General features: G+C 38.2%; 1 protein-coding gene and 1 long non-coding RNA gene across 8 annotated transcripts in view; both read left to right on the top strand.

Annotated features, from left to right (window-relative positions):
- The window catches only part of fam168a (family with sequence similarity 168 member A), a 193,489-nt gene that overhangs the window by 157,800 nt on the left and 22,046 nt on the right, over window positions 1–13,643 (top strand). The window lies entirely within an intron of this gene.
- LOC127527634 (uncharacterized) lies at window positions 1,122–1,787 on the top strand. Its single transcript, XR_007934822.1, has 2 exons — window positions 1,122–1,278; window positions 1,351–1,787. It is a non-coding gene; the product is annotated as an uncharacterized LOC127527634 (long non-coding RNA).

Genomic DNA, 13,643 nt, shown 5'->3' on the forward strand with positions numbered 1-13,643 from the left:
CGGCCGCAAAAATTCAAAGAGAAAGGCGACTTCAATTAAAGCTCTAGCCTGAAAGGCAATTTCGACTACAGCTCGAGGCCTAATTACGCATTCTGATTCAATTACGCATTCATTCAATACACCTATATCAGGTTTGTGGTGCTTATTATACTTATTACTATATACACTGCGGACACAAACTCGTGCTCATTTCATCTTATGTTGTCGAAACGGGCTCTTTGTCTAGTGTGTGTGTGTATGTATATATATATATATATATATATATATATATATATATATATATATAGTATATACACACACATCTCCAAAAATGACTGCCTTTTTTTCCTAATTGAATGCCATTCCGTGCCATTCTAACCGATTAGCTGTGAGACCCGATGATCTATGAAGAAGCTGTAATGTTATACTTCCTGTTAAGACAAATGAGAATGTAACCAGCAGTTCATGCAGATGTGCAAAGAGCTGAATCACAGCTAAGGAGCTAGATTAGCAGCTGGTTATGTAGTTGAGCAACAGAACCTGCTGCTTGTAATCACCTGTGCATTCTCAAGGAGTATAGCCAAAAGGCGGTGGGGGGTGGTCTTAGAATGATCACTCAGCAACAACAGAAAGTGTCTCATGATTGTCGTGGTGGTACTGTGCTATCAAAATCTGCAGGAAGTTTTAGCATGAAGTTGATATACAGTCGACCCTTGATATACGACCGGCCTGACATGCGAACAACTGATTTACGAGCAAAATTTTTGTTTTGATTTACGACCAACATCTTGCGTTACGACCCGAATGTGGTCACGTGTATCCGCTTGCGCGATTGTAAACAAACAACCGAGAGCATTAGTAAGCGTCAGTTGGAGCCCAGATACTTGTGTTTGTGGATGTAATTTCGGTCATTGGAGTGATTTACCTATATATATAAAATTCACTAAGACCATGCAAGCAAGACACATAATTGCTAAGGAAGGAAGAGAAGGTAACAAAGGTAAAGAAAGTGATCACAATCGAAACGAAGAAGGAAATTGTGTGGAAATATGATCACGCTAATATGTTCAGCATGTCGAAATCCACCATCTCGTCAATTTTACAAAGAAAAGATTTGCATAAGGAGGCTCCTTCTAAACAACCACCTTCCATTTCATTCTCCTCCTCCTCCTTTCCTGCAGCCCAAAGATGTCAAATTAAATGGTGAGTACAGTATGAAATTGTTGTTTCTAGAATAGAATAGAATGCCTTTTATTGTCACTATACACATGTACAATGAGATTAAAAGCAGCTCCTTCAGTGCAGACATATGTGTAGAACACAACAAGTAAATAAACAAATAAACAAATGGTGCGAAAAGATGCAAAGAAGTTGCAAAAAAAAAAGTTCTGCATAGGGCTTGTATGGTTGTTTCTTTAGCCTTAGCATAACGCCGGATCTGCGGCCCCGCTTCTGCTTCCTTTCCCTCCTCTGTCTGCGTCGTCTCCTAGACCCGACAACAATCCACTGAGAGCCCGCTGGTCTCGCTATGTCTGGGATGTTGTGCGTGTGATGAAAAACACTTCAAACAGATGTCTGGCTCTGGACACCGATGTCTATAAGGTTCTGACGGGTGTAGCGGATGTTCGCTGAACCGATCGTGCACAAACAAGCAAGAAAAAAAAGTACAAAAACAACAAAAAAGTGCACTGAAAAGGAGAGCCCTGAGCCGCTGTGACCATGCGCGCCGCCATGCTCCTAGCTTAATCTAGCCTACTTCTGGTAGGCTAGGCACTTTTTATAACTTTTTTGTTAGTACATTAGAAAAATTACTAGGGGGCTCTGCCCCCTGCTCGCTTCGCTCGCCAACCCCTGGCGTTGGGGCATGACAAAGAGTGAGATGTATGAATTAGATATAGAATAGTGTGCAGGTTTGGATGATGCCTATATAAATACAAAATAGAGTGTTTGGCATAGAGTAATGTTTTATTGGAATATTTCTCTGTATACAACATTAGTAGTAAAGATGGTGTCTAGTGTTTGAATGAGTCTTCCTTGGCATGGATCATTTTTAATTTTAACTTTAATGTGAGATGAACGTCGAACACATGAGAAGGCAAAATAAAGTTGTGCATGTCCAAAAACGGGTTCAGAGAGGTAGATGCCAACCTTGTCCATGGTTTGTCCTTGTGATTTGTTGCTGGTCATGGCAAATGCAGGTTTAATGGGGAACTGTCGGTGTTTCAATGTAAAAGGTAATTCTAGGTCAGAACTCGTAAGGTCAATTTCAAGAATGAGAACAGTATTGTTAGCATGTGAATCTGAAAGAACTGTTGCTTGAATAACATCGTGTGTTATGGTGTTGACGATTAACCGTGTGCCATTGCATAAACCCTGTTTAGTGTTAAGGTTTCTTAATAGCATGATTATTGTTCCGTTTTTAAGGGTAATGTTGTGTTGTGGTCATTCGTCCGGGTTAATAGTGTTCAAATATTCTAATGGGAAATTCAGATGTTCATTGTCGTCATCAGAGTCAACTTTGTCAGAGCTTAGAAAGAGCCGTGTCTCTCCAGGAAGTAATGAAATGACCTGGTTAATAATGTGATTAACATTAATATTTTTTGGACATAATATAGTGCGTTGTGTTAACCACATTTGCGAAAGCAGTATGGGCCATTGCCTTTTGGTGTCCTGTTATGTTCTCTGGTAGATGCCAAAGCAAATGAACTATTGTAGGATCTAATGTAGTTCATCAAGTTTTTACTTTCAGGCACATCCTTAGTTAGAAGCTTCTGTAGATATTCAGGATATGAATGTAAAGGAGGCAGTCTAATCTGCCCCTTTTGACAACAACGTGTAAATTCATTATTTGTATTGCCAGTTGTTTCTTCTGTGAAGTTAAGTGAATGACAATGATTGCAAATGACATTCATTAATCCCAATGAATTTTCCTCAATAGTGGACTCATTATTGAAAGCGTTGTCAGCCAACTGGCGTAAGCGTTCAGCAGACGTCTGGTGTTGATGTCTGCGACGGGCATGTTTTGCTTGTGGTGTTTGAGTGCCGCGTTGTTGCATGTCCATTATTTGTGACGCGCTATTTTTGAGTTTTAATTGATCCGCCTCCGCTTTGCGCAAAGTCCGTTTCACTCTACGTCGTGCATTGTTTGTATCGTGCTTTGTCCGTTTTTGTATGTCGGTCAGTTGAGCTTTCTGAGTCCTGCTTGCTTGTTTTCTGGCCGGTCATATGCGCGTTGCTTTGCTCCCTTTTTTGTATGTCTGAGACGCAAGCTCTTTCTTTTGAAATCGTGCTTGTTTTGATGCAGCACTTTGAGACGCGCGCTGTATGCATCTACGTTCAATGTGTCTGTTCATTTGGGCACGTCTCTGTAACGGGGTTACTTGAGCTTTGTGTTTTTTGATCCGAGACATTTTTTCTCACGTATTTTCCGAAGCGCATTGTATGCGCCGCCGTGTATTCTTTTTGTTTCATTCGTGTTCGTGTGTTTGGTTCCGTTATCCGATCCGAATAGTTTTGTACCCGTGACCGTGTATGCATGACTTGTTTGTTCCTCAGCGTGCGAAATATGGATTAGTATTAAGGAGGATAGCACTCACTGTTAATATGGAGCCTTTTCTCCAGTTGAACGGTTAACAGTGCTTTATTTTAATGAGATCCACCTATGCTGCCTAGTGTGAAGGTTTTGAGATGACGTATGTTTAATATGGACGTTTCCTTTAGATATGTGGCTTTGGGTGTCACTTCTTATTGATTGGGGGGGGGGTGTGTGGGTGAGGATTGTTGTTGAGCGAGCGTCTTCTTTCGTTTTGTGTTCCAGGGGCTTGTTGAATCCCCCTCTTTGTGTGTGTCCCGTCCGTTGCTTGTAGGGTGTGTGGGGTGGTTTTGTGTTCTTTTTTTTTGTGTTCCAGGGGCTTGTTAAATCCCCCTCTTGGTGTGTATCCCGTCCGCCCTTTCTTGCGCCTGCGCAGTACGTCTTTTTGCAGCTACGGCCCATGGCCGGATGTGCCTGCGTCCATCATCCGGTTTAGCATTCTCGGTTAGTAATATGGATTGGTGTTTTGGTAAATTATGCACATTATATAACCCTTTTTTATTATGAAAAGGTTAAGTAAGTGTTGCAGTGGGAGGTTCGGAACGCATTATGTGTATTTCCATTATTTCTTATGGGAAACATAGTCTTGACTTACAACCAACTTGAGTTACAACCAGCCCTCACGAACGAATTAAGTTCGTAAGTCAAGGGTCCACTGTACTTGTACAGACCTAAGGTACAAACGTTAGTTTACATTATTTATGTTTTATGTATTTAAAGTACATCAATATTGCTTCAATTATATTTTAATAAGTCTACAAAAATGAATAATGCTTCATATGTTATTTTACAAAAAACAAATTACATTTTTTTATTAAGTGACATTATTCAGGGCAAGTTCCGGCTTACATAATTGGTTTGCAGAAATCCCAAGGAAAGGCCCTCATTCAAAAATCGAGACCAGCCTGTATTCCAAATATGAATTTCACTTGTAGGTTGGGAGAGTTATGCAGTCACTAAGGCATAGACTTCAAATCTCAGTTATTCAGTATTTAATGTATCTATTTAATTTATAGAAAATCAGTGTAAACAATTATACTATGCCTCAGTATTTGTAAAGTACCTTGGGATGTTTTTTGCTATAGAAAGCTGATCTATAAAATTGTTTCGGTATAAGCAGAAATGTTATTACTTTTTGTTTAATTTGAGTTTTTCAGATTTTCTAAGTACATTTTTGAAGTCTTTGATATTTGCTTTTGTTAACAAATGATTAGGGAATAAATAGTTCGTGAACAGACTTGGTTTTCAGTGTAATTTGCTATTTGTATCAAGTTCTTGTACAGGCTCCTGCTCTGAGTAGCTAACAAAAAATAGATGTAAAGTGGCAGTAAATATAAAGGGAATATTGTCTGTTTTCAGAATGGAATCCTATATTATTGTATAAACTTAATTTTTGCACCACATAGAAATTCTTGTAAACTTCTGCATTTAATGGTAAATCGGATATAGTAGTTTTTGAGCAGAATTTTCTCAGTTGCCTTTCTGTCCTGTGTAGTTAAATTACCATACTACAAAGTGATATCACTAGTTAGTATACTTCTTGTATAATGAAGGTCAATGATATAAAAACTGAGAAGCGTTCGTTTACTTATATGATCTGTATTAGCTCTACCTGAGATACTAATATTTTTAGCCAGAAAAAATAACATGTAAAGGATATTAATTTATGATTACATATACAGTGCATCCGGAAAGTATTCACAGCGCATCACTTTTTCCACATTTTGTTATGTTACAGCCTTATTCCAAAATGGATTAAATTCATTTTTTTCCTCAGAATTCTACACACAACACCCCATAATGATAACGTGAAAACCGTTTACTTGAGATTTTTGCAAATTTATTAAAAGTAAAAAAATTGAGAAAGCACATGTACATAAGTATGCATAGCCTTTGCCATGAAGCTCAAAATTGAGTTCAGGTGCATCCTGTTTCCCCTGATCATCCTTGAGATGTTTCTGCAGCTTAATTGGAGTCCACCTGTGGTAAATTCAGTTGATTGGACATGATTTGGAAAGGCACACACCTATCTATATAAGGTCCCACAGTTGACAGTTCATGTCAGAGCACAAACCAAGCATGAAGTCCAAGGAATTGTCTGTAGACCTCAGAGACAGGATTGTCTCGAGGCACAAATCTGGGGAAGGTTACAGAAAAATTTCTGCTGCTTTGAAGGTCCCAATGAGCACAGTGGCCTCCATCATCTGTAAGTGGAAGAAGTTCGAAACCACCAGGACTCTTCCTAGAGCTGGCCGGCCATCTAAACTGAGCGATCGGGGGAGAAGGGCCTTAGTCAGGGAGGTGACCAAGAACCCGATGGTCACTCTGTCAGAGCTCCAGAGGTCCTCTATGGAGAGAAGAAAACCTTCCAGAAGGACAACCATCTCTGCAGCAATCCACCAATCAGGTCTGTATGGTAGAGTGGCCAGACGGAAGCCTCTCCTTAGTAAAAGGCACATGGCAGCCCGCCTGGAGTTTGCCAAAAGGCACCTGAAGGACTCTGACCATGAGAAAGAAAATTCTCTGGTCTGATGAGACAAGGATTGAACTCTTTGGTGTGACTGCCAGGCGTCACGTTTGGAGGAAACCAGGCACCGCTCATCACCAGGCCAATACCATCCCTATATTGAAGCATGGTGGTGGCAGCATCATGCTGTGGGGATGTTTTTCAGCGGCATGACCTGGGAGACTAGTCGGGATAAAGAGAAAGATGACTGCAGCAATGTACAGAGACATCCTGGATGAAAACCTGCTCCAGAGCGCTCTTGACCTCAGACTGGGGCAACGGTTCATCTTTCAGCAGGACAAAGACCCTAAGCACACAGCCAAGATATCAAAGGAGTGGCTTCAGGACAACTCTGTGAATGTCCTTGAGTGGCCCAGCCAGAGCTCAGACTTGAATCCGATTGAACATCTCTGGAGAGATCTTAAAATGGCTGTGCACCGATGCTTCCCATCCAACCTGTTAGAGCTTGAGAGGTGCTGCAAAGAGGAATGGGCAAAACTGGCCAAGGATAGGTGTGCCAAGCTTGTGGCATCATATTCAAAAAGACTTGAGGTTGTAATTGCTGCCAAAGGTGCATCGACAAAGTATTGAGCAAAGGCTGTGAATACTTATGTACATGTGATTTCTCAGTTTTTTTTATTTTTAATAAATTTGCAAAAACCTCAAGTAAACTTTTTTCACGTGGTCATTATGGGGTGTTGTGTGTAGAATTCTGAGGAAAAAAATGAATTTAATCCATTTTGGAATAAGGCTGTAACATAACAAAAGGTGGAAAAAGTGATGCGCTGTGAATACTTTCCGGATGCACTGTAGCTTCTTGCCATATACACAGTTAATCATATGTATATTATGTGACACGTACTAAACACCAATAAATAAAGCCTTCATGTGTAAGGCAAAAGATGGTGAAGTTGCTGTTTTTAGTTTTTATTGATAACAGTGTGGCCAGGTAGCTAAGTGGGTTACTGCCTTCCAAACTTTCTTCTGAAGTTCTAATAGGCCTGTGTATTTACACTCAATGTTCAGTTTTAAAAGGAGAATAGTGAAAATAATTTACAAGTGACTGGTGATTGTTGTAAATTTCTTAGATAATTTCTTCATCAAGTAAACTTTCTGCAATTTAATGTTTTGTTTTTTATATAGTATGGTTCTGATTTGTTTTTTGTTATAATGGCTTTACAGTTAAACATTTGAAGTCTTTTCAGTGTCAGCTGACATGCACTCTGCTTCTTAAGTAGCTGCTGACTTGACAGTACCTAAAACCAGGGTCGTCTTGACCATTTAGCTGACTTAGTAGTTTACCTTGGATGACATAATCTGAAGGGTAGGTTCTTTCATCAAACAATACTCCCCTGATTTGGGAATACTTGGACTTAATACAACTGTCTGACTCCCTTTTTACCCTGTTATATTGTTTTTGTGTACACTGTGTTTCCCCTAAAATAAGACCTACTCTGAAAATAAGCCCTAGCATGATTTTCAGGCTGCTCTGAAATATAAGCCCTACCCCAAAAATAAGCCCTAGTAAGGCGCCTAAGGCCAGGTTTATACTTCACGCGATGTGACGCGCGTGCCCAACACATCCATTAAATTCCGAGGACACCTTGCCACAATATCTCTGAAAAGGATGTTTAATGATTACATCCATCAATTCAGGGATGTGCCCATTCCAGCAGCATCAACGCACGACAGAAACAAAATCCCAGGACGAGGCATCAGCTCATCGCAAGGTGAACACAAGCACTCACGTACAGTAACGTCATTGTAGCTTCACCAAATCCCCAAACCTTCATGTCTTTGGATGGAAAACTGGCCACACTGTGGAAACCCACCAGGAATACATGCAAACTCCAGGCAGGAATCACAAGGGACATGACTCCCTGAGAGACAACAGCGCTACCGCTCTGCCACCGTGCCACCCCTATATGTGTAACTATTAACAGTATTCATTATTTAAACAAAGTTAAAGATTTATCTGTAAAATGTAACATACATATTTTAATGCATTTCATCATGAAAGTGATATCAAGTGTAAATCTAAGAATTCCAAATGTGCAGACAGCTGGAATATCATAAATGTAATGTGTTCTGTGGGGCGATTGCTGCTGTGAGTTTAAGAGAAAGCTCCAGAAGCGCGTAGCAATTTAACAACTGGGTCGGTTTTAAGATGACGTTTACGACAGTCTGCTTTAACGATAAAGTAAACTACAAAGTTAAAGAGGACATTTTGAGTTTAAAGCCGAAATTTTTACTTTAATCACAAAATAGACATTTTCATTATGTCCTTATTTTTTTTTTCTGTGGCTCAAATACGCCACCGTACATTCTGACAATATTATAAAGGTATAAAAAAAAAAACAAGATGGCACAGAAGATGGTATGTGAAACTTTTAAAATATATTGTGTCATTACTTTGGGGAGTATGCGACACTTGAATATAAAAACACCACGATTGGATTTGTATGTCGGCATTTTCCTTCACCTCATTGAACCATTCATCAAACGCACAACGATCCTGGAGAATCCTAAAAGCGGCTGGAGTAGCAAGAAATTCAGGCTGGAGTTCAAAGTTTAAATGTGGAGAGTTATTGATGATATTCCAGAAGAAGATGACATGACTGTATTTGGATAGATGTATATTGTTGTACATGAATAAATATAAGATATCCCCTGAAAATATAGAAATAAGACCCTGTCTTATTTTCGGGGAAACACGGTAGTGAACCTTAATGATCTCCATAAGCTCTTTCGTGGTGGTCTTCCAAGTCCCATATTATACTATTACACTGTACCCCCAAAGAGTCTCTCTTATGCAGAATGCCTTCGTTTCTTAATTATCTTCAGGTGCAAGTTGGCAGTTCTAATTTTGTTTTAGTACAGTCCGTGATCTTATCACTGCACCATGTCAAATAACACAACTAAAATTTGCAGCCCACTTCACTTCTACCAACTGAGTGCAGGTCTTCCAGTGCCGTTATGCTTGCACTTTTTTCTGAGAGGCAATACTAGCATGTCGCCTGAGAGAGCAGCACTTAATGAAGGGTTAACAGCTGAAACAAGTTCAGCAGCAATCTCTGCCCATTCATTCACTTTTGTATTCTGTTATGTAAAATATTAGACGTCAGGCAGATGAGCTTCTCTAATATTTTTGAGGTTCAAAACATGCGTGCTGCTTATTCCGTGTTGCTACATTCCATGTTTTTTACTTCTCGATTATTATTCATTAGTTAATTTGGTTGTCCTCTCTCCTGCACAAACAGCCTGCCAGTCTGACTGTTAATCCTAGCCAATTGCAGACTAGTTGGTCACATTAGATGAATGGCTTCACTGGATGACCACACCTCTGACCTGCTAAGATCATGTAAATGAAGGCTATGATTGAAAATTGATTAAAATTTGAAGAAAATAACATACTGAAATATATTATGTTTTATCAGCTAAGGTTAGATTTCTCTGGTTATAGAAATTAGTGAAGAGAAAACATTTGGTGATTTGATAAAATTGATTGTTCCCTCTTTGCTGAGAAGTACAGGAAGATTCTTATCCATTATACAATACTGTCGGGCAGGAGTATAATCGGTCATAACATCATTCATCTGCATATTAGTGACCAGAAACACATGGGCACAATCATAAAAAAAACTATCTGCAGAATAAAAAAGGAACAAAGAATTCTTCAACCGATAGTATTCCCCCCAAAGATCCCCAATCTCAGTATTATCAAGCCTGTCTAGGATTACTTGCAGAGACCAAGGCAAGTAAGACAGCCAAAGACTTCAGTGTAACTGCGGCAAATTTTCCAAGAGGTTTGGAACAACCTACTACGCGAGGACCTTCAGAAGTTGCATGTGAGTGTACCAAAGACAATTGCTACTGTTTTTGAGGCAAACGGTGGTCATACCAATTACGGCAGTTTATTGATTAAAATCTACTGTAGTGTTATTTTGAAAGGATTACAGCATTTTTTTCATAGGAACTCTTGCACACTATTGTGTTTGTGTTTATTAGAAGTCTTTGAATCTTCTTTGACAGCACTACTGCAGATTTATGTATTTTTGTAAATGCAATGTCAAAATTGGAATTGAAAATTTAAAACCAATTTCAACATTATCTTCATAATATCCCAAACATCACAACAGCCAATTTGTAAAACTTTCTATTTAGACTATAAAACAAAAAGTGACCTGTGCATTGTTTTATGTTTACAATCTTTCCTTCGCCTCAAAAAATAATTTCTGATGATGGTAAAAACTAATAAATTTTCCTGTGGCACCATTTTGTTTTCACTATGGATGCTGTGGTTCAGTTACTAGGCAGGATGATTGAGAGTTCGCAATGTTATGACTTCACTAACACCACAGTATAAAGATCAGTGCTGTGCACTTCCTGGGTGTCCCAAGTTTGTGGATTGGATAAAACAATAAACACTTATGCCAGTGTCACACTAGCATGACTTCTTGTTGTGAAGTACTGTATGTCAGATTTGCTGACTATAGTTACTGGTCTCATTGTTGGTCCATGTCAGTCTACACAACTGAAAATGTTTGTGCCTAGAACATTTATCAACTGTGTGCTAAAATTCCAGAACGGTTTCCTTTTTCTGACAGCCAGTAGCATGCTGCCTTACAGAGCTGGTTCTGTATAAAGAGTTAACAGTTATGGTGAGTTGAGCAATCTCTAAGACCCCAACTCTGCGAACCCCACCAAACCATACAGGTACAGTAAACAACAAACTGACTAGATTCTCTTCCAAAACACCTGTGTTTCTTATTCCTTCTTGCTGCATTTTATACATCCAGAAGAGCTTTAATTGTTTGTCACCTCTGATGCACATAAGCCTGCTGCTACGACTAAAGACAAAAATTACGGGTTTGATTTTGTTAGATCAAGTTGTAGACTTGTTGGAGTGAGCCACTGGGCATGTCAGATTACTTGACTAGCTTCATGGGAGTGTGCTATTGACGGTTCCCGATGCACTATGATTATGTAAATGAAGACAACAGAAAATCACTGGAAAGTCATGTAATGTGACATAGCCTTTAGTGTTACTGTGTTTATCTATTAGATCCTTCATTAAGAAAGATGATGATTGTCTCTCTGTTTGGATCTGGTTATGTGATCTTCTGTAGTTATTGATTTCCCTGTTATGTCTATTGAATTTAGTTTCAAGGTAATTCAAAAAGTAATTTCAAGTAATTCAAGATCAACCAGAGTGCCAGTTATTGGTTTAATTGAACTGACACTCTGGTTGATTTTGAATTACTTAAATTGTCAGGTGGCACGCCACAGATTAAAATTAACCTAATAACTTGATTATAGTTCTGTACTTGTAAAGCTCCTTGGAATGGTGTTACGTCTAGAAATAAAAATACTTGATTGGAGCAAAAAAAAGTTAGGGGCTTGAACAAAATGCAGTTATTGAATTTACATAATGTTTATGTTTGTGAGGAATAACACAACATCAAAACTGGTAGCTTTTTCACCACACCACTAGAGGACCTTCTATATGAAGTTTGCATTTCCTCTTCTGGGTTTCCACGGTGTACTCCCTTCCTCTCCAGATTTTCAAGACCTAATGTGAGTTAAGTTGATAATTTTAAATTATAAATTAAGTATGAGTGTGTGCATGGTTGAGTGACATATTATGGCTAGCAATTGCCTTGTGTGTATTTCTGCTATGGAAAAGCCACTTGCTCCTCATCAGTTTGAATTGAGGCTGTTTTAGATATAAGTCTCACAAGAAGATATCATGCATTATTATACATGTAAAATAAATAAGAAAGACAGGGAAAATGGCAAGGGTTAAACCTAAAACAGGTTCCCTAGTTACCAGTGTTACATTTATTCCATCTGTATTTATATAACTCAACAACAGGATTTAAAGTATTAATATGCTCCCTGTCTGTCTGCAAAATATGAAAACATAACAAAGAAAGCAATATGTTATATAATTTGTAAGTAACAATCAGAATCTTACAGTAGTCTATTTACAAAAAAATATAATTCCAGTTTATACAAATGAAATCATGAATTATTTGGAATATGTACTTAGTATTCAGTAAAGAGGTTTTTTTTTCCTTGTCTCTTTTCTTCTCACAAGTCTATTACTCAAGTCTCATTCCAACCAACCAAACCCACCTTGTAGATTGTTATCCCTCATGATCGATAAGGTTTCACCTTTTGGTCCTGATACTTTGAACCCCTACTCATGGCAAGATTAATTATCTTATTTAGAAGCATTATGGGGTCAAATTTTAGAATGATTAATGTCATTGCCCTTTGTCTGGCATCTGCCTTTAGACTTTTTTTTTATCCTCATACTTTGGTCTCGAGTGTATTCCTCAAGATTTTCTAATGGAAACAGATGTGAATAATCTGTATTTACCACTCTGACAACTGAATTCTGTTGAATGACAAAATAGTCTTTAGATATTTAACATTTTAACACATTTTTCTTATATCCAGTAGTGTGAAGTAGATACCCTACTGTTACTGCTGTTATTTCAGTTAATATTTAATCAAAACTTACTGGTTAGCAGTTCAAGAAAATATAAAATTAAAAAATGCATCATTAGGTTTCACTTCATAAAGAGGGATGCTTTTCCTGAAAGCATTGTAACAGTAAGAACATTATAAACTCCATCTTAGAACCCATTGTAACTAAAGCTGATTTCACATTATGCAGCTTCCAGTCATGTGATTTGTCAGATTTTCCAAATGCAGTTATTGATCTCATCACAGGACCATGTCAATTTGTGACTGAAAATCGCTGCCCTTTTCACATTTACCAATTGATTGCCAACCTCCTAGCACAGTCATCCTCGACGTTTTAAGTGACAACCATTAACATGGTACCTGACAGAGCTGGCGTTGTACAAAGGTTTTTTTTTTTTTTTTTTTTTTTTAAATATTTTTATTTTATTAATTTTCATTGTAATCATTCCATACAAACAGATCAATTTATAACCCAACAACTTTGAAAACAAATCAAACCCCACCCCTGAGAAGGAGAGCTTAGCTAAAGGAAAATTTCTTTAAGCTTTTTAATAAGGCAACATTAGACAAAAGAAGGGGAGAAGTAAATATCTATATAAATAAGAGATGGAGAAGGGAGTTAAATGCAATAATAGTTAATTCTCTTATTCTAAAATAATATTGATTAAATCCTGCCAAGTTTTGAAAAAATTTTGTACAGATCCTCTAACTGAAAATTAGATTTTTTCCAATTTCAAATAATATAAAACATCAGTTTCCCACTGACTTATAAGAGGAGAATTAGGATTCTTCCAATTTAACAAAATAAGTCTGCGTGCCAAGAGTGTAGTGAATGCAATAACCGTTTGTTTGTCCTTCTCCAATTCAAGTCCATCTGGAAGGACACCAAACACAGCTGTTAGTGGGTTAGGAGGGATTGTGATACTAAGGCTGTCTGAGAGGCACTTAAAAATTTTGTCCAAAATGATGTTAGTTTGGTGCAGGCCCAGAACATGTGACCCAGTGAGGCAGGAGCTTGGTTGCAGCGCTCGCAGGTTGGATCCTGGCCTGGAAACATTTTGGACAGTTTTA

Source organism: Erpetoichthys calabaricus, chromosome 4, assembly GCF_900747795.2.
Source record: "Erpetoichthys calabaricus chromosome 4, fErpCal1.3, whole genome shotgun sequence".
NCBI classification, from domain to species: domain Eukaryota; kingdom Metazoa; phylum Chordata; class Cladistia; order Polypteriformes; family Polypteridae; genus Erpetoichthys; species Erpetoichthys calabaricus.